This window comes from Phyllobates terribilis, unplaced genomic scaffold (genome assembly GCF_046119375.1).
Source record: "Phyllobates terribilis strain yellow unplaced genomic scaffold, ASM4611937v1 Scaffold_3__8_contigs__length_932513732, whole genome shotgun sequence".
In the NCBI taxonomy this organism is placed as follows: domain Eukaryota; kingdom Metazoa; phylum Chordata; class Amphibia; order Anura; family Dendrobatidae; genus Phyllobates; species Phyllobates terribilis.
In genome coordinates this window covers 307,449,377-307,471,650 of record NW_027362763.1, presented here as the reverse complement: position 1 = coordinate 307,471,650, position 22,274 = coordinate 307,449,377, and positions in this window count along the sequence as shown.

Below are 22,274 nucleotides of genomic sequence, written 5' to 3'. Positions count from 1 at the left end.
TGAGTACTGGGGTAGCCAGGCTGCCCCCGGGATATAGGGCATGGTGAAAGGCATGACCGCAACAGCGGTGGCGCTGGCGGGGGTTGAAGCGGTGAAGCTCTCCTCCGTATCCGGCATCCTTCTCCCCCCTAGTGGACCGTGGCCTACCTTGCGATGATCCTCTTCCGTAGGCCGCGGCTCCGCAGTGGATCGTCAGGGTTGAGGACCTTCCGTCGCGCTCCTGTGACGTCGGCGTCTGCTGGGCTCCTTCCAGGACCTTACGCAACGTCCGGACGTGAGGCGGGGCTTCAGTTCTCGCGCGCTTTCGGAGTCCACGCCCCTCTTCTTCCCGCGTGGCGTCCTCAAGATGGAGTCCAATGGCGGGAAAACTCCACGTATGGCGGGAAGAAGGCTGAAGATGGCGCCGGATGGCGGGAAAACTCCACCGATGGCGGGAAGGAAGCGGAAGATGGCGCCGGATGGCGGGAATCTTCACCACAGGTAAGTTTGAACAGTCTTTTTCAGGCACGCAGTACCCGGTGGTTGCGGGCACGAAATCCTGCCGACTACGCCAAATGTTGACGCACCCCTGGGCCTGTGTCGCACAGCGTTGCGCATGCAGGAGCTTACCCGGAGCCGGATCTGTTGAGGGTTGTATTCTCGTGGCGGTGACCCGGTCCGTGCCCAGGGAGTCAGACTAAGTGGCGCTGTATCAGCGGTAGATGATGGACGACTACGCCACCCGTTGAATGCAGCTATGGAGCTGCCGCTGCAGGGCAGACCGCTGAGGCCGGTGGTAGAATAGTGCAGCGTAGATGGTATAACCCCCAACGGGAGGGGTATGGCCTCAGGGCAGCCGACGTGGATGATGGGGGTAGCAGGAACCACTCAGAGACGATGCGGTGTAGTTCAGGGTCTTTACTGGTGACAAAGATAGACCCTCCCGGAGTACTGGCTAGCGGTTGGGGCCTGGTCAGTCCTTGAGCAGATGGGATCTCCCCTGGCCAGGCGGAGTTGTAGGCCTCCCAAACTGACTGTACTCTTCTGGCTACCTTGCTAGAAGCGAGTATAAGTAGCCCACGTCCCTGAGTGTACCGTGTGGTGCTCACCCGTATGGCCGGTGACTCGGGGCCTTCTAGTAGCTTCCGCTCCACGACGGCGGTGCTGGTCCCATGCGTGTGACCGTGCCTTCGGGTTTCTTGGCCAGAGGACCTGAAATCCCCTGCCTGACGGATTCTGCTGCTGGGTAGGAGTTAGTCCCCACAGCCTCGGACTCCGGGTCCGGTAAGAAATCTTCTCAGTCAGGGCGAGCTCTGCAGCTGCCAGCCCCTGACTCTTTGTAACACTGCTCCCACAGAGCTCCTGTTGTTTCTTCCTATGCTGCTTCTCTTCTCTACTTCTGGCATGGCCCAGGAGCTGGGCCCAGCCGGAGCCACAGCTCCCTGTCAGCCCTCCTGGCTGAACTCTCCCTCTCAACTCTCTAACCCTGCCTCAGCCCCAGGTTTATACAGGGGAAGTTCTTCCCCTCCCAGGCCTGGGCAGGAGGTGTGGCATGCATAGGATTCCTGACCAAGAGACCTCCCACCTGCTCTCAGACATAACACTGCCGTTACTGTTGAAACCAGACCCCTGGGGTGCCACACATCTACAGTACCTCTGAAAAAATATTTGGGCTTCTAGCTGTGTGTGGGACTTGTTGTATTAGTCCATCTATACTGACCTCCATCAGGTTGCAAACTGAATATATTTTTTTCTGCATCTACCTCTGAAAAAATATTGGGCTTCTAGCTGTGTGTGGGACTTGTTGTATTAGTCCATCTATACTGACCTCCATCAGGTTGCAAACTGAATATATTTTTTCTGCATCTACCTCTGAAAAAATATTGGGCTTCTAGCTGTGTGTGGGACTTGTTGTATTAGTCCATCTATACTGACCTCCATCAGGTTGCAAACTGAATATAATTTTTTTCTGCATCTAGCTCTGAAAAAATATTTGGCCTTCTAGTAGTGTGTCGGACTTTCTCTATTAGTCCATCTATACTGACCTCCATCAGGTTGCAAATTAAAAATAATTTTTATCTGCATCTATAGTACCTCTGAAAAAATATTTGGCCTTCTAGCAGTGTGTCGGACTTTCTCTATTAGTCCATCTATACTGACCTCCATCAGGTTGCAAATTCAAAATAATTTTTATCTGCATCTACAGTACCTCTGAAAAAATATTTGGGCTTCTAGCTGTGTGTGGGACTTGTTGTATTAGTCCATCTATACTGACCTCCATCAGGTTGCAAACTGAATATATTTTTTTCTGCATCTACCTCTGAAAAAATATTGGGCTTCTAGCTGTGTGTGGGTCTTGTTCTATTAATCCATCTATACAGACCTCCATCAGGTTGCAAACTGAATCTAATTTTTTTCTGCATCTAGCTCTGAAAAAATATTTGGCCTTCTAGCAGTGTGTCGGACTCTCTCTATTAGTCCATCTATTCTGACCTCCATCAGGTTGCAAATTCAAAATAATTTTTATCTGCATCTACAGTACCTCTGAAAAAATATTTGGGCTTCTAGCTGTGTGTGGGACTTGTTGTATTAGTCCATCTATACTGACCTCCATCAGGTTGCAAACTAAATATATTTTTTTCTGCATCTACCTCTGAAAAAATATTGGGCTTCTAGCTGTGTGTGGGACTTGTTGTATTAGTCCATCTATACTGACCTCCATCAGGTTGCAAACTGAATATATTTTTTTCTGCATCTACCTCTGAAAAAATATTGGGCTTCTAGCTGTGTGTGGGACTTGTTGTATTAGTCCATCTATACTGACCTCCATCAGGTTGCAAACTGAATATAATTTTTTTCTGCATCTAGCTCTGAAAAAATATTTGGCCTTCTAGTAGTGTGTCGGACTTTCTCTATTAGTCCATCTATACTGACCTCCATCAGGTTGCAAATTAAAAATAATTTTTATCTGCATCTACAGTACCTCTGAAAAAATATTTGGCCTTCTAGCAGTGTGTCGGACTTTCTCTATTAGTCCATCTATACTGACCTCCATCAGGTTGCAAACTGAATATATTTTTTTCTGCATCTACCTCTGAAAAAATATTGGGCTTCTAGCTGTGTGTGGGTCTTGTTCTATTAATCCATCTATACAGACCTCCATCAGGTTGCAAACTGAATATAATTTTTTTCTGCATCTAGCTCTGAAAAAATATTTGGCCTTCTAGCAGTGTGTCGGACTTTCTCTATTAGTCCATCTATACTGACCTCCATCAGGTTGCAAATTCAAAATAATTTTTATCTGCATCTACAGTACCTCTGAAAAAATATTTGGGCTTCTAGCTGTGTGTGGGACTTGTTGTATTAGTCCATCTATACTGACCTCCATCAGGTTGCAAACTGAATATATTTTTTTCTGCATCTACCTCTGAAAAAATATTGGGCTTCTAGCTGTGTGTGGGTCTTGTTCTATTAATCCATCTATACAGACCTCCATCAGGTTGCAAACTGAATATAATTTTTTTCTGCATCTAGCTCTGAAAAAATATTTGGCCTTCTAGCAGTGTGTCGGACTTTCTCTATTAGTCCATCTATACTGACCTCCATCAGGTTGCAAATTCAAAATAATTTTTATCTGCATCTACAGTACCTCTGAAAAAATATTTGGGCTTCTAGCTGTGTGTGGGACTTGTTGTATTAGTCCATCTAAACTGACCTCCATCAGGTTGCAAACTGAATATATTTTTTTCTGCATCTACCTCTGAAAAAATATTGGGCTACTAGCTGTGTGTGGGACTTGTTGTATTAGTCCATCTATACTGACCTCCATCAGGTTGCAAACTGAATATATTTTTTTCTGCATCTACCTCTGAAAAAATATTGGGCTTCTAGCTGTGTGTGGGACTTGTTGTATTAGTCCATCTATACTGACCTCCATCAGGTTGCAAATTGAATATAATTTTTTTCTGCATCTAACCCAGCCAATAGTTTTGGCCTAATACCACAGTTTCACCACTCAGGTCTGCTCGGTTACCATCCATTGTTTTTTTGTGCAAACAACTCCAGAGTTGTGAATTAGTTAACCACCAAAATGAGTGGAAAAAGGCCTGCTGCTGGTGGAAAGGGGAATAGGCGTGTTGGGAAGGGGAAAAAAGGTTGTGTCCGTGGGGTAGGTGCTAAAGCAACAGTAACATCTGCAGAAGAAAGACCATCTTCCAGCCAAACTAAAATGTCTACTTCTTTTAGCGGACAATGTGATAAGATCCCTTTCTTACGGCCACGCCAATCGCTACAAATTCCAGATGAGGCACAAAAACAGCAGGTGCTTCAACGGATATCAAGTGCTCCTTTAAGTGGGCTCTCCTCCACATCAACTTCAACATCACAAATACTCCAGTCCTCAAAGGTGTCACCCAAATCGCACTTGCTTCCTCACAGCTCCCAAATCTCCAGCTGCCCGTCTGAGTATGAGGTAGAACAGATGGTTGAGTCTGCAGAGCTGTTTACTCATACTATAGCCTGGGAATCAGAGGTCGACTCCAGCGCTTCTGTGAATCCAGACGAGGAAATGATCTGCACTGATGCCCAGAATCTTTATGAGTCGGATCCAGGACCAGACGCAGAAGTTTCTGACCATAATGTAGACCCTCATTCCCAAACTGTAACTCCTGTTGGTGGAGACAATGAGGAAGACGATGATAAGACTCAAATACCTGATTGGAGCGACAACTTTAGTTTTTTGTCAGGGCAGGAACAGGTTGGCTCTGAGGACGACGGGTGTGATAACACACAGGGTGATGATGATGAGGTTGGAGATCCCACTTACTGTCAACCCACAGTCAGCCAAGAGATGAGGTCAGCAGAGGAGGTGGAGGAAGATGCTAGTGACGACGAGGTCAGGTTGCGCCTTCCTGGACAGAGACGTAGTACTGGAAGCACGTCAACAACTGCATCCTCAAACACAACTCTGCCTCTCACCACAAGTCGTGGTGGCTCTTCAGGTCGCATGGGTGCTAAGCCTTGCATAGCCTGGGCATTTTTTCAGATCGATAAAGATGACCCAACTCGTGTTATCTGTAACATTTGTCAGCAAAAGCTAAGTAGAGGCCAAAAAATACATAGTTTGAGTACTTCATGCATGAACCGGCACATGGACATGAAGCATAAGTTGCAGTGGGAAGCTCAGTGTGCTACAATGCGGCCTAGCCGGCCGGGCCAACCACCATCTGCCATATCTTGTGCATCTGCGGCCTCTTCATCCTCTGTGACTGGGGGGACAGCAGTCACACCTGTTTTGGGGCGCAGACCTGCCACCTCTTTACCCGCAACAGCCAGCGTGATTGGCAGGTCATCATTTTCTTTGGAGGTGGTAACACCAGCTGGTGTTGAGCGCTGTCCGACATCGATAGCACCACCTTTGGATCAAGGCAACCTAACATGTCCGCCTGCATCTTCCTCACAGACCGGCAGTTTGCCGGGGACACCCTTATCAACCCCGTCTAAGCACAATAGCCAGCCCTCGGTCCCTCAGATGTGGACAAGTAAAAGACCATTTCCTCCTAGCCATGAGAAAGCTAAGAGGTTGAATTTCACCATCTGCAAGCTCTTGGCTACAGAAATGCTGCCTTTCCGCCTGGTGGACACAGAGGATTTTCGAGACCTTATGTCCGTCGCAGTGCCCCAGTACCAGATGCCCAGTCGGCACTACTTCTCAAAGAAAGGTGTGCCTGCGCTCCACCAGCATGTCGCACACAACATCACCGCTTCTTTGAGAAACTCTGTGTGTGACAGGGTGCATTTCACCACAGACACTTGGACGAGTAGGCATGGACAGGGGCGTTACATGTCGCTGACTGGGCACTGGGTAACTATGGTGACAGCAGGACAAGGGGCTGCTGTCCAAGTCTTGCCGTCCCCACGAGTTGTGCGTCAATCCTCTTTATGTCAAAGTTCCTCCACTGCTTCTGCCTCCTCAACCTCCTCTCGGTCTTCCACCTGCACCCAAAGCCTGTCTGGTCATGCCACAAGCTTTCTAACTGCGCAGAAGGGATCCTGCACACCTCCTTACTATGCTGGCAGTAGGGCTCAACGTCATCAGGCGGTTTTTACTTTGAAATGTCTGGGAAATGTGAGTCACACAGCTGAGGAGTTGTGGTCAGCTCTGGAGAACCAATTTCATGAATGGTTGTCTCCACTGGACCTGAAACCAGGGAAGGCCGTGTGCGACAATGCTGCAAACCTGGGTGCGGCCCTTCGCCGGGGCAATGTCACACACGTGCCTTGTATGGCTCACGTGTTGAACCTGGTTGTCCAGCAATTTTTAGCCCACTATCCCAGACTAGATGGCCTTCTGCAGAGGGCATGGTCGCTGTGTGCTCACTTCCGCCGTTCGAATCCCGCAGCTCAGCGACTTACATCTCTACAGAAGTCGTTGGGCCTGCCAGTTCACCGGCTAAAATGCGATGTGCCTACCCGGTCAACTCTGCACATGTTGCAGCGACTGTGGCAGCACCGACAAGCCCTGGTGCAATACGTTCTGACGTATAGCCTGGGCCAACGAGATTCAGAGGTGGGGCAAATCACGCTGGAGGAGTGGTCTCAGATCAGGGACCTATGCACCCTTCTGCACAGTTTTGAAATGGCGACGAAGATGTTTAGTGCTGACGATGCCATTATCAGCATGACTATTCCGGTGATTTACATGCTGGAGCACATGTTAAACAGAATTCGGAGTCAGGTGGTGGCACAAGAGGAGGTGGAGGAAGTAGAGGAGGAGGAGTTGTATGCGGAAGGGCTAACATCTGCAAGGTCCAGACGGTCGGCAGCACCAAGGCGGTAGGCATGTGAGGGTGGGGGAGATGGTTTTACCAGGGCGCATGGTAGCAGCCAAACTAGTGAGGAAGGTGCAGGAGCCCAGGAAGAAGTGGAGGACGAACTGATGGAAGACTCATCAGATGAGGGAGACCTTGATCACATTTCTGTTGTGCGAGGTTGGGGGGAGAGGACAGAGGAAGGAAGCATGATTGTTACCTCGCCACCAACACAACAGGGACTTGGTGCTCCTGGATGCGCAACACACATGAGTGCCTTCTTGCTGCACTACCTGCAACATGACCCTCGAATTGTGAGAATTAGAAATAATCCTGACTACTGGGTTGCCACACTGTTAGATCCCCGGTACAAAAGTAAATTTGCAGAAATTATTCCTGCCATAGAAAGGGATGCACGCATGCAGGAGTATCAGCAGAGACTGTTGCAGAATCTTACATGTGCTTTTCCACAAAATACCAGTGGTGCACGTAGTGAATCTCACAGTTCCAACTTGCCAACCGTGGGACCGTCAAGTGTTCAGCACTCAAACCGTAACAGAACCACAGTATCTGCTGGTAACATCAATTTTGCGGAATCATTTCACCACTTTTTTAGCCCATCCTTTGCAAGGCCACAGGAGACAAGAAGTCTGACACATAGTCAACGCCTAGAGACGATGGTACAGGAGTATCTCCAAGTAAACATTGAAGCCACGACTGTGTCACTGGACCCTTGCTCTTTTTGGGCTTCCAATCTGGATAAATGGCCGGAGCTAGCCACTTACGCCTTGGAGATCTTGTCATGCCCCGCAGCCAGCGTTCTGTCTGAACGTGTGTTCAGCGCTGCTGGTGGTGTGCTGACAGATAAGCGCACGCGGCTCTCCACTGATAATGTAGACAGACTCTCGTTCATAAAGATGAACAAATCATAGATCCGAAACGACTTTTCTACCCCTGTGTCATCCTGGGGAGAGTAAAAGCTTGATGATTGGTTAAAATCACCCTACCAACCGTTTTAAGCTTTCAAATTACTAATCATGTTTATCTGTATCTTGACTGGAAAATAATTTGGGCTTTGTAGCAGTGTGCAGCACTGATCCTATTAGGCCATCTATAATAAGCTCCACCAGATTTAAAATTAAAAATAATTTTTAGCTGCATCTAGCCCGGAAAATAATTTTGGGGCTCCGAGATGCGCAAGACACATAAGTGCCTTCTTGCTGCATTACCTGCAGCATGACCCTCATATTGTCAGAATTCGAAGTAATCATGACTACTGGGTTGCCACACTCTTAGATCCCCCAAACTTTTCGATCAACCTTTTCATTTTAATAAAGACCAAAAAAATGGTCATTTTTGAAATTATAAGCATTAGCAGGTTGTTTGAAACTGAAATCAAACAGTTTTCAACTCAAAACTTTATTGTAGGTGATGTTACATTTTCACATAGGACCCCTTGTTCGAAAGGAGCTTCTGAACTCTCTCGTCCATTGAATTTGTCAGGTTTTGGATGGTTTCTGCTTCAATTGTTTTGCATGAGGACAGAATACCCTCCCAGAGCTGTTGCTTAGATGTGAACTGCCTCCCGCCATCATAGACACTCCTTTTAATGATGCTCCAAAGGTTCTGAATGGGGTAGAGGTCAGGGGAGCATGGGGGTCACACCATAAGTTTGTCCCCTTTTATGCCCATATCAGCCAGAGATGCAGATGTTTTATGTGCAGCATGAGATGGTGCATTATCATGCAGAAAAATGATCTTGCTGTGAAATACACGGTTCTTCTTCTTGAATCATGGCAGGAAGTGCTGTTTGAGAAAATCCACATACATTATGGAGTTCATCTTTAGCGCCTTCAGGGATCCTAAAGGGGCCGACAATCTCTCTCCCCATGATTCCAGCCCAAAACATTACTCCACCTCCTCCTTGTTGGCGCTGTAGCCGTGTTTGCGTGGGGTGTCCATCAACCAGCCATCCTCCACTCCATCCATCTGGACCATCGAGCGCTGCACGGCACTCATCCGTGAACAAAACAGTTTTGAAATCATTCTTCATGTAATGTTTGGCCCACTGGAGCCGTTTCTGCTTGTGTGAAGTGGATAGAGGAGGTCGACAGGATGGCGTATGCACAGCTGCAAACCTCTGAAGGACCCTGCATCTTGTTGTTCGGGGGACGTTGGAGGCACCAGCAGCTTCAAAAACTTGTCTGCTGCTATGACAAGGCTTTCTTGCCGCTGCTCTTTTAACCTGACGTAATTGCCTGTAGGAAAGAGTCCTCAATTTGCCCTTATCAGCACGCACACGTGTGTACTGTGAATCAGCTACATACTTCTTGATTGCCAAGACACTTCATCCTGATCATCGCACAATGTTGATTGTAGTCATGCCTTAACCTAAACACTCCACAATTTGTTGCTTCTCAGCAGCCGACACATCCTTTTTCTTTCCCATTTTGGCAGAAAATGTAGGCTGCTTAATAATGTGAGAGAGCCTTCTTAAGTAGTCTTGCCTTTCATTGGACACACCTGCCAAACTAATTAGCACAGGTGTCTGCAATTGCTTACAGTGATATAAAGAGCCCTGACACACATCACCATCAATGAGTTTAACTGACAAACAAACAAATTCTTCCCTTATCACTCCTAAACACTTTTTGCATAATAATTTGGAACGCAGTGTACATGTGCTTTTCCACAAAACACCAGTGGTTCACGTAGTGAATCTTACAGTTCTAACTTGCCAACCGTGGTCTGTATGGAATTGTTCAATAAAGGGCCCAAAATTAAGATAACATAGATGGGAGAGGTCTCTATGAATAGAAATTCCTAAGTATTTGATACCCTGTGAGGGCCAGGCAAAGGGAAAGTTGGACTGGATGGAATCCTATATGGATTTGGGGAGGGAGACATCGAGGGCCTCAGACTTCGCTGCATTGATTTTAAAATTTTACCATGTAACAAAGTGATCTATTTCAGCCATAACAGCAGGGATGGATATATGTGATTGAGTGATATATACTAGGACATCATCAGCAAATAGAGAGCACTTGTACTCGGTGCCTCCCACCTCAATCCACCTAATATTGGGGTTATGGCGAATTGATGAGAGCAGGTGCTCCGTCACTAGGATGTATAAGAGAGGGGACAGAGGACATCCCTGCCTTGTCCCATTGGTGATTGTGAAAGGTGATGAAAATGTTCTGACGCACCCCCTGGGCCTTGGGACACCCGGAGCCGGACCCTTTTTGGTGGATGCTGGTGGTTGTAGTCTTCGTGGCGGCGACCCGGTTCCGTGCCTCAGGGCGGTCAAACCAGTGGCGGAACTATTTATGTGGTTTTGATGTTTAAATGTCCGACTACGCCACCCGTGGATTGCGGTCAGAGTGAACCGCCGCTACAGGGCAGACCGCTGAGGCTGGTGTTGTGGGTGCAGCAGAGCGTAGCATAACTCCCCACGGGAGGAGTATAGCCTCAGGGCAGTGTATGCGGAGGATGGGGGTGATGGTGCAGGGCAGCAGCAGTAACGACACGGAGTCAGTGATGCAGTCCAGGGCCTTTACTCACAGTTCTTAATATCCAGACCACGTCTGCAGGTAACGGCTGCCCACGTCGTACTGTGCTCACCAGGTGAGGGGCTCAGACAACTCCCAGATAACTTTGGAGCACTTCACAGGACCCCCTTTGTGTGTCCTTTGTCTGGCCTTTCTTACCAACACTTCTGTCCGGCTGCCTCGGGCCTCCTCTTGGTAAACTTGGCGCCAGTTTCCCTGACCCCATGTGGTGCCTTCCTAGCGGGTGTAGCGAGGGGCTGCGCCACATAAAATGTCAGAGCCTCCGGTTTCTAGCTGAGGGTCGTTTCCTGCCTCCACTAGTTCGGGGACCGCTCTCCCCCTTTGGCCTGACCCCTCCACGCAGGTGGATTCGGGCGTGCGGTGGCGACTCGCCCGTCCGCACCCCTGGGATCCCTTCATTCCTCGTTCCTGGAGCCTTCTCCGCTCCTCTTCCTTCCTTCTCCCTCTTCCAGGCCTGGGCCTCTGTTACTAGGCCCGCCTCCGGAGCAGAGCTCATGCAGAGCCCCTGCTCCCTGCCACTTCTGCTCAGACTTCTCTGCACTGAACTAAGATGGTGCCCACCTTTTATACTCCCTTCTCAATGCACCCAGGAACTGCTTCCTCCCTGCTCCTGCACTACAGGGTTCCCCTTCCTCAGTGTTCCCTCCCCCCACTCCAGCCAGGGACAGGGACTGTCGTGCCCATCTCAGGGGCATATTGGTCGCCCTGCCCCACGGCAATGTGGTGTAATGCATGCAGGTGTCGGGTCCTGATCCACACTCCATCCTTACCTGAGAGTGAGATATCACACCTCTGGGTGAGGTGCAATACGTCTGTAGCAAGCGAGCCCTCAGGGTGCTACAGTTCCATTTATCTTCAGCCTAGGTGATGTATTGCGATACAGGGCCGTGATTTTGGCTATAAAAGGGTCCCCTAGACCCCTACCCCAAGCTTTTTAAGAGAATCATATATGGCGTGCCAGGAGACTCTATGGAATGCTTTCTCAGCATCCAACGAGAGTATCTAATTACAAATTTTTAACTGCATCTAGCCCAGGAAATACTTTGTGCCTAGTAGCAGTGTCTGCTAGTCAGCGGATTATCCCGGCTGTTAAGCAAGCTACACCACCTGTAGTTTAGACACTTAATTTTTTCAAAGGAAATGCTTCGGGACCATGGGATACTTAGTGAAGAGCATCAGGAGGCACCCCAAGGCATAGGGGCTGGGACTGGCAGTAGGATGCCTTGCGGTGGACAGCCGAGCTCGATCTTTATAAAAGCTTTTTAACTGCAGCAGCTTTAGTGGACGCTACTGGAGCTGGAATTACCGCGGCTGCTGGCATGAGACTTGCCCTCCAATAGATCCTTGTAAATGGATTTAAAGTGTATTCATTCAAATTAGAGAGACAATTTAAATTAAAAAGCTTAGAGCTGCCTCCACCACAGGGGGGCTCGCTCGACCCACCAGCGGACAGGCACCAGTATTGGGAGAGGGGGGCTGGCCGTCAGGGTTCACCGCGGCTCTGGCACAAACCCGGCGACACGGAGGTGGCACGGGCAGGAGCGGACTGGCCGTGTCGGCTTCTCACTTTTTGGATTTTAGAAGGGCATGACATGCCTATATCTGTGTCTCCCCCTCCTTTTACTCCTCCACCTCTTTTATTTTCGCATGACTATATATACTTGTCACTTTTCCATGTGTTAGTTATGTCTTCTGAGCAGTTTGTCAGCTTTTGGACACCTTTGAAGGTGTTTTCTATGTGTTTCTATGTGTTTTTGTTTGCCTGCCATTGGTTTTAACGGTGTTCGAAGGTGTTCGACGAACAGTTCGGCGAACACACGGGTGTTCGACGAACCGAACCGAACTCGAACACTACGGGGGTGGCTCAACACTACTTGCTGCAGAACTGTTAAAAAAATTCCCATCTGAACACGCTAGCAGCAGAGGTCACAGTTCATTGCCCAACCAAGGCGTACATGCGAGAGAGACGCAACTCCAATCCAGCAGAGGCAGGGGAACACTGTCAACGTTCTGGGACAGTTTTCTCAGACCCTCCCTTCGGACAGACCCTGAGGCGCTGGGTACTCTCACAAGGAGTGGAAAGTTTCAAAAGATGGTGAGGGAGTACCTTGCCGACTGTACCAGCGTCCTCCGTGATTCCTCTGTGCCTTTTAATTGTTGGGTATCCAAGCTGGACACTTGGAATGAACTCGCTCTGTATGCCTTGGAGGTCCTGGCCTGCCCTGCCGCTAGCGTGTTACCACAGCGTGTTTTTAGTGCCGCTGGGGGAATTATAACTGATAAGCGCACTCGCCTGTCAACTGACAGTGCTGACAAGCTGACCCTTATCAAAATGAACAAGGGCTGGATTGGGCCAGACATCTCATCACCACCAAATGACAGCAGAGTAACATAAAGTCAAATCCACTGTGTTATTTCGGGAAGTGTATTCACATGCACCGCTTCACACCCACACATGGGTATACGCTTCCTCATTTTGGCTGTTTTATGTTCTTCTCCTTATCCTCAGCCTCCACCACCGCTATACCACCAGGGTGACCGTGGTCCATGTAGCCATTATTGAAAGTTCACCGCCCTTATTTTTGACAGCTTTTGCATAAGCATAAGCAAAGTATGTGGGAGACCCACTCCCCAATAATGGGAATAATATTTTTAAGATGCTGCACTGTATGGCTCTTGTAAGGGGCATTAAAACCGTTTTGTTAAGCTACTGTGATCTCCACCACTTTTCCAAGGGGCATTAAAAGCGTCTTCTTAAACCACTCTGAACTCCACAGCTCTTCCAAGCAGGATTGAAATTTTGTTTTTAATTACCTCTAACCTCCACGACTCTTCCAACGGGCATTGCATTTCCTCCTAATTTTAGTCAGCTTTTGCTTTTCAATGCAAAGGCGAAAACTAAGAGTGACACACTCCCCAATAATGGGTAGAAGGTCTTTAGTACGCTGTAATCCACATCTGTTTCAAGGGGCATTGCAGTTCCTCATCATTTTTGGAAAGCCTTCCATTCACTGCTTACGCCAACAGTGTACAGGAGACCCATTTGCTATAAATGATAAAAACGGTTTAGTTAAGGCCCTCTGACCTCCATGTCACTTCCAAGGGGCATTGGAGTGCCTCTAAATTTTTGGTAGGCATTGCACTCATTGTATGCCCTATAACTGTGTAGCCGAACCGCTCCTTTTGTTACAGAAACATATCCTACAAGACATGTGTGGTTGACTGGCCTGATATTAATGTGAATGGTCCCTGTTCCTCCTGCTCTTTTTCCCTTGCCACCACCTCATCCATCATTTATCACCTGAAGCTTTGTTTTAACGGGAGTCATAGAACTGGGATAGTAGCAGGAAAACATCCAGCAATCCTCGGAGGAGGTAGGATATGCGCCAAAACGCTGACCACCTCAGGCCTAGCCGCTACTACATACATGCGCTTGCATTCCAAGAAAACAAAGCAGATGCTAACTTCTATCATCATCATCATGCTCCTCACCTTGGCACTCTCAACTCCCCTAATGGAGAAGCCAGGGCCCACCGGAGGAGTCTGGTTCCCACTAAATGCACTGGGGAGGGCACAGGTAATGTTTTGGTATACGCGCTTAATGTTATGTATAAGGCGCACCGGGACAAATAGGGGCGGCTGGGGACTGAGTATGGATACCTCGCTGCCGAAGCAGCCATGAGGTAGTGGCCAGCTTCGGCCTCCTCCAAACTAAAAGGCCCCATTTCAAGTGAAAGCTAGCAGTATGGTATTGCAGCCTGCGGGTGGGTGGGTGGCAGGCTGCATATTTGCGCTTGCATTGCAAGGAATGGGGAGGTACAATTGAACACTGCCCTGGGACAAGGACTTGCATGGGGATAGTTGCAAGTCTGCATCTTCTGATGCTGCAAGGATCACTTCTGATGGGCACACTTTTATGCAGTGACCTGGGAGTCAGAGATGCTTCCAGGGGTCTTCCCCATGCTGTTCCCATGTCTTTTCAGCACTGTATGCATGTGTCACACAGCACATGGCCAGATAAGGTTGTAAAATGTTAAAATGACATTTCCCGGTGAATGCATTTGTCACGGTTGAAAGCAATACAAAAGTGCAAAAACGCATGAAAAATGCTACTTGTGAACATAGCCCAAGGTGTGGAGGAGTATTTTTGTTTTTGGTTGTTTATTTTACCTTATACATAAGTCTTTACCCTGGAAAGGAAATTCCTTAACATATTTCACAGGAAAAACGGTTTCAGTTTTGTTTTTGAATGTTCTATTGTGAGCCCGTAAAAGTGGCTTAATACCTCTGACCACGTTGTTGACAGCAGGGACCTGGGGGTCAGAAATGCTTCCTGGGGTGATCCCCATGCTGCCCCCATGTCTTTTGAGCACTGTCACTATCGTTTTGGGCACTTTTTAGGCTTTCTACAGACTGCCGGGGGTGCTGCCGCAAAAATGCTCGGGTCTCCCATAGACTAACATTGGGCTCTTTGCTCGGGTCGAGCACCCGAGTATCACGGTGAGCTCGGCCTGAGCTTCGAGCACCCGAGCATTTTAGTGCTCGCTCAACACTAAACCGTTCCTCATAGGACAGAGTTTGCAGATCGGTCACCATTCTGGTCGTTCTTCTCTGAACTTGCTCCAGTTTGTCGATGTCTTTTTTAAAATGTGGTGCCCAAAACTGGATGCAGTATTCCAGATGAGGTCTGACCAAAGAGGAATAAAGTCCGTTAATGACTTCACGTGATCTAGACTGTATGCTTCTGTTAATACATCCCAGAATTGTATTTGCCTTTTTTGCTGCTGCATCACACTGTTGATTCATGTTCAGTCTATGATCTATTAGTATATCTAAGTCTTTTTCACATGTACTGTTGCTTAGCTCTATTCCTCCCATTTTGTATATGCTTTTTTCATTTTTATTGCCCAGATGTAGTACTTTGCATTTTTCCCTGTTAAAAAACATTCTGTTAGTTGCTGCCCACTGCTCCAGTTTATTTAGGTCTTTTTGGATCCTCTCTCTCTCTTCTCTAGTATTAGCTATCCCTCCTAGCTTTGTGTCATCAGCAAATTTAATCAGTTTACCCTCAATTCCTTCATCTAAATCATTGATAAATATGTTGAACAATACAGGTCCCAGGACAGAGCCCTGTGGTACCCCACTTGAGACATTTATCCAACTGGATGTGTAGGCATTTACGACCACTCTTTGAGTCCAATCACTAAGCCAGTTATGAATCCACCTAACAATTGCCTTGTCCATTCCATACTTGGAAATTTTTCAATAAGGATGGTGTGAGATACTTTGTCAAATGCTTTGCTGAAGTCAAGATATACTATATCTACAGAATTTCCCTGATCCACCCAGTCAGTGATTCTGTCATTGAAGGAAATTAAGTTAGTCTGACATGACTTGTTAGTTACAAACCCATGCTGACTCTGGTTAATCACTTCATTCTTATCCAGGTACTTACATACATGTTGTTTAATAATTTGTTCAAAGATCTTTCCTAGTATAGAAGTCAGACTCACTGGCCTATAGTTCCCTGGGTCCACCTTCTTCCCCTTTTTGAAGATAGGAACAACATTTGCTCTTCTCCAGTCTTCTGGGACTTCTCCTGTTCTCCAAGAATTTTCAAAGATTATGGAGAGTGGCTCTAAAATTTCTTCTACGATCTCCTTCAGTACTCTGGGGTGTAATTCATCTGGACCTGGAGACTTGAACTCATTTATGTTAGCTAAATATTCCCTCACAATCTCTCTGTTTACAGATAACTTGGATTCTTCTATTCCTTTAATAGGACAGTGAAGATCAGTTGATGTTACATTTTCTTTCTGAGAGAAAACAGATGCAAAATAGGAATTTAAAAGTTCGGCCTTCTCAACATCCTTTCTTACCATTTCACCATTTTCATCCTGTAAAAATCCTATAGCATCTTTGACTTTTCTTTTACTTTTGACATACCCCCAAAATCCTTTTTTATTGCTTTTGACATCTCTTGCAAGCCTTAATTCATTGTCAGCTTTAGCTAACCTGATACGTGCCCTACAGGATCTGCAGACTGCATTATAATCTTCTTTAGATATGCCTCCCTCTTTCCATTTGATAAACATTTCTTTCTTTCTTTTTAGCATGTGTTTAAGTTCTGTGTTCATCCATCCTGGTTTCCTTAAATGCTTCCCATTCTTCCTACTTTTCGGGATTGTTAACGATTGTGCTTTGAGAATCTCATTTTTAAAAATTTCCCATCCTTCTTGGACATTTTTGTCCTTAAGGACATCCAGCCATTGGATCCCTCCTATTCTCTTTCTGAGTCGCTTAAAATCTGCCTTTCTGAAATCTGACCTTGAAGTTTGAGTCTTCACATGTCTTCCTCCTCTAGTTATCCAAAATTCTATAATAGCATGATCGCTGCCTCCTAGGGTTCCAGCCACTTTTACCTCCTCAACCATTTCCTCCCTGTTTATCAGGATTAGATCCAAAGTAGCAGATCCCCTTGTTTTCTCCCCTACCTTTTGGAAGATAAAGTTGTCAGCAAGAGAGGATAAGAATTTGCTTGACCTGTTTGCTTTACTTGAGAGAGATTCCCAACAAATGTCTGGATAGTTGAAATCTCCCATGACCACTACATCATATTTTTTGGAGAACTTGGTCATTTGATACATAAAGAGTTCATCCATATCTTCAACTTGCCCAGGTGGCGTGTAGTAAATGCCTACAATGGTGTCCTTTCCATTGTTCTCTCCTTGTATTCTTACCCAAACAGTTTCCACAGAACTTCCAGTCTCTGAAGCTTCAATCTCTGTGCAGATATACGCTTTTCTAACATACAATGAGACACCTCCTCCTCGTTTATCAAGTCGGTTTCTTGCAAATAAGTTGTATCCTTTTAGCCTTGTATTCCAATTATGTGTATCGTCCCACCAAGTTTCAGTGATTCCAATAACATCATATTTCTTTTCCTGCATTAGTAGTTCCAATTCTCCTTGTTTGTTGCCCATGCTTTGAGCATTTGTATAAAAACATTTTAGTTTGTGATTGGTTTCTCTTCCTCCCATATTTTTATTACTTAATTTTTTTTGTCTTTGTTCTTCCTTTCCACTTCCAGTAGCAGAGATTTCAATAGTATTTGTCAGCTGTATATCTTTTTCTGGCCTTTTGCTTCCCTTCCCACATTGTTCTAGTTTAAAGCTCTCCTGATGAGTGTAGCATGGCGACTTCCAAATACATGTTTTCCAGTCTTCGTAAGGTGCACCCCATCTCTAGCAAGTAGTCCATCATATAGGTAATTCATTCCATGTTCCAGAAATCCATATCCTTGTTGACGGCACCATCGATGTAGCCAGTTGTTCACCTGTAGAATCTTATTCCACCTCATTGCTCCATGGCCATCCACTGGGAGGATGGATAAGAAGACCACCTGCGCTCCCAATTCTTTCACTTTCTTGCCTAAATCTTCAAAGACACTGCAGATGGTTTCCAGGTCCTTTCTTGCGGTGTCATTTGTCCCCACATGTATTAGCAGGAATGGGTAGTGATCTGTAGGTCTGAAGAGTCTTGATATCCTGTCGGACACATCTTTAATTTTTGCTCCTAGAAGACAGCACATTTCTCTTAAGGTTGTCTGGTCTGCAGATAGCGGCCTCTGTTCCTTTCAACAGGGAATCTGCCATGACCACCACTCTACGTTTTTTCTTCACAACATTTTTCTTTCTCCATCCAGGAGGATTCTGAGGGCTTACAAGGTTATTCATTGTGGGAAAAGTCTTATCTTGCTGTATTTCTTCATGGTTCTCCTGCGTGAGAGCCTGGTACTGGTTCCTGAGCAGTATAGGTGCTGACTGCCTCTTGATCCTCCTGCTTCTCTGGGTCACATGCTTCCATTCCTCTGTTTCGTCAGGTGCATTTCGAATTTCTTCTCTTTCTGTATCATGAAGAGATAATTCTGCTCTGTCTAAGAACTCTTCACCTTCCTTAATGATTTTCAAGGTAGTTAACCTCTCTTCTAGATTTCGCAACTTTTCCTCCAACAAGGACACAAGCTTGCATTTCTGGCATGTGAAGTTTGGCTTTTCCACTGGCAAGTCTGTGAACATGTAGCAGGATATGCAGCTCAACAAATGGCTCCTGGACTCTTTCATGTTCTTATTGTTGATATGTTATGAAAACAGTGAAAAACGCTCCAAAATTTGCGCGCCGAGTTAGAAGAATCTGCGACCTTTGAATCCCAAGCGATTGATCTTGCGAGACGTTTTCAAGACAGAGGGTATAGTAACAAACGTATTAAACGTGGTTACATCAAAGCCAAGAAGACCTCCAGGGATGAACTACTCTATGGATCTTCTAAACATGCAAAACAAGATGACAATCAGGTGCGGTTTATTTCTACCTTCAATAGTTAATGGCAAGAACTGACTTCTATTATTACCAAACATTGGAAGATTCTAATGTCAGATCCGATCCTGCAACAAGTATTGCCAGCCTCTCCTTCCTTTGTGGCCAGACGTGCAGCCAATCTGAAAGATAATTTGGTCCATAGCCACTATGATCCATGCAGGAATAAGGTAACGAAAGTACAAGGTTCCCTTGGATTTTTTCCATGTGGTTTTTGCAAAGGTAGCTTGAATTCAGTGAAAACTTCCACTTTCTGCAACTGGGACAACTCGCGTAGTTGGGATATCAGAAAACATCTTAGCTGCTCGTCAAAAGCAGATATCTATCATGCCACAGGCCCGTGTAATAAAATATATGCGGGAATAACCACGAGAGAGCTTAAAATCAGAGTAAGGGAGCATGTGAGGGACATAGAAAAGGCTCAAGCCGCGGAAAGTAATGTCCAATTAAAAACACTGCCAGGACACTTCAAACAATTCCATAACTATAATTCCAGGGGCCTGATTGCTAAGGCCATCGACCAAGTGGATTTAGGATCTCGAGGTGGTGATGTTGGCAAGGCGCTCGCTCAACTGGAATGTAAGTGGATCTACCGTCTAGGCACCATTAATCTGCAAGGTCTTAATGAAAATAGGGAATTTGCAACTTTTTTGTAACAATGGTACTGTTAGTGCATTATCCTAATAGCTTAAAAGGTATCTTTTTGTGGGTGGGATTTATGGGTGTTTTTAATAATGTTTTAAATATTTTTATTTATATATGTGTGCCTTATATTCTTTATTTATGCTTGGATATAGTTATCGATGTCTGACCGTTGTCAGGCCTTAAAAGGATGAGGAAGAGGATTTATGCATATCAGATGGACTGATATAGAAGACATCTACAATCTTTTCTCCCATGATCTCTGAAGATGTTCCATAGAATATCTGGAGTGGACCTTAACTCCCTCCCTTCCCTCACCCCCCTTACAACCTCCCCCCAACCCTCCCCTCCCCACCCCCCTTTTTTCTATTTTTTGTAATATATTATATGGTAATGACGGATATGAGAGAACACAATATGATATGGATATATCAGGGGATAAAAAATATATATTTGGTAATGGCAACTCTATATATATATATATATATATGTATTTAATATATTTTTTATATGATATGGATATAATGTATAAGATTGATATTATATGAATGTATTGGGGATAATATGTATTTGGGTGTGGTAATTATATATATATATATATATATATATATGTGTGAATATTTATTTAATATATATATATTTATGATATTTATATACATATATTTATTATTCTTTTATGATTGGAGATACTTAATTTTTTAGTAGCACTTAACACTTTTCACCTTTTTTTTTTTTGGCATAACTTACATTTATTTTTTATTTGTATTTATTTACGTGTACACACATATATGTATATATATGGGTATATACAGTACAGACCAAAAGTTTGGACACACCTTCTCATTTAAAGATTTTTCTGTATTTTCATGACTTTTAAAATTGTACATTCACACTGAAGGCATCAAAACTATGATTTAACACATGTGGAATTATATACTTAACAAAAAAGTGTGAAACAACTGAAAATATGTCTTATAGTCTAGGTTCTTCAAAGTAGCCACCTTTTGCTTTGATGACTGCTTTGCACACTCTTGATGAGCTTCAAGAGGTAGTCACCAGAAATGGTCTTCCAACTATCTTGAAGGAGTTCCCAGAGATGCTTAGCACTTGTTGGCCCTTTTGCCTTCACTCTGCGGTCCAGCTCACCCCAAACCATCTCGATTGGGTTCAGGTCTGGTGACTGTGGAGGCCAGGTCATCTGGCGTAGCACCCCATCACTCTCCTTCTTGGTCAAATAGCCCTTACACAGCCTGGAGGTGTGTTTGGGGTCATTGTCCTTTAGAAAAATAAATGATGGTCCAACTAAACGCAAACCGGATGGAATAGCATGCCGCTGCAAGATGCTGTGGTAGCCATGCTGGTTCAGTATGCCTTCAATTTTGAAAAAATCCCCAACAGTGTCACCAGCAAAGCACCCCCACACCATCACACCTCCTCCTCCATGCTTCATGGTGGGAACAAGGCATGTAGAGTCCATCCGTTCACCTTTTCTGCGTCGCCCAAAGACACTGTGGTTGGAACCAAAGATCTCAAATTTGGACTCATCAGACCAAAGCACAGATTTCCACTGGTCTAATGTCCATTCCTTGTGTTCTTTAGCCCAAACAAGTCTCTTCTGCTTGTTGCCTGTCCTTAGCAGTGGTTTCCTAGCAGCTATTTTACCATAAAGGGCTGCTGCACAAAGTCTCCTCTTAACAGTTGTTGAAGAGATGTGTCTGCTGGAAATTTAGGAGGCAGCGATCATGCCATCATAGAATTTTGGATAACTAGAGGAGGAAGACCTGTGAAAAGTAAGACTTCAAGGTTGGATTTCAGAAAGGCAGATTTTAAGGGACTCAGAAAGAGGATAGGAGGGATCCAATGGCTGGATATCCTTAAGGACAGAAATGTCTAGGAAGGATGGGAAATTTTGAAAAATTAGATTCTCAAAGCACAATCGTTAACAATTCCTATAAAAGGGAAGAAGAGGAAGCATTTAAGGAAACCAGGATGAATGAACACAGAACTTAAACACGTGCTAAAAAGGAATAAAGAAATGTTTATCAAATGGATAGAGGGAGACATGATTAAAGAAGAATTTAATGCTGTCTTCAGAACCTGTAGGGCACGTATCAGATTAGCTAAAGCTGATAATGAATTAAGGCTTGCAAGAGATGTCAAAAGCAATAAGAAAGGATTTTGGGGGCATTTCAAAAGTAAAAGAAAAGTCAAAGATGCCATAGGATTTTTACAGGATGAAAATGGTAAAGTGGTAAAAAATGATGCTGAGAAGACCGAACTTTTAAATTCCTATTTTGCATCTGTTTTCTCTCAGAAAGTAAATGTAACATCAACTGATCTTTACTATACTATTGAAGGAATAGAAGAATAGACACCATCTATAAACAGAGAGATAGTGAGGGAATACTTAGCTAACATAAATTAATTCAAGTCTCCAGGTCCGGATCAATTACATCCTAGGGTACTGAAGGAGATAGCAGAGGAAATTATTGAACCACTCTCCTTAATCTTTGAAAATTCTTGGAGAACAGGAGAAGTCTCAGAAGACTGGAGAAGAGCAAATGTTGTCCCTATCTTCAAAAAGGGGAAGAAGGTGGACCCAGGGAACTTAGGCCTGTGAGCCTTACTTCTATACCAGGAATAATATTTGAACAAATTATTAAACAACATGTATGCAAGTACCTTTATGAGAATGAAGTGATTAAATAGAGCCAGCATGGGTTTGTAACTAATAAGTCATGTCAGACTAACTTAATTTCCTTCTATGACAGAATAACTGACTGTGTGGATCAGGGAAATTCAGCAGATATAGTATATCTTGGCTTCAGCAAAGCATTTGACAAAGTATATCATACCATTCTTATTGAAAAAATTACCAACTATGGAATGGACAAGACAA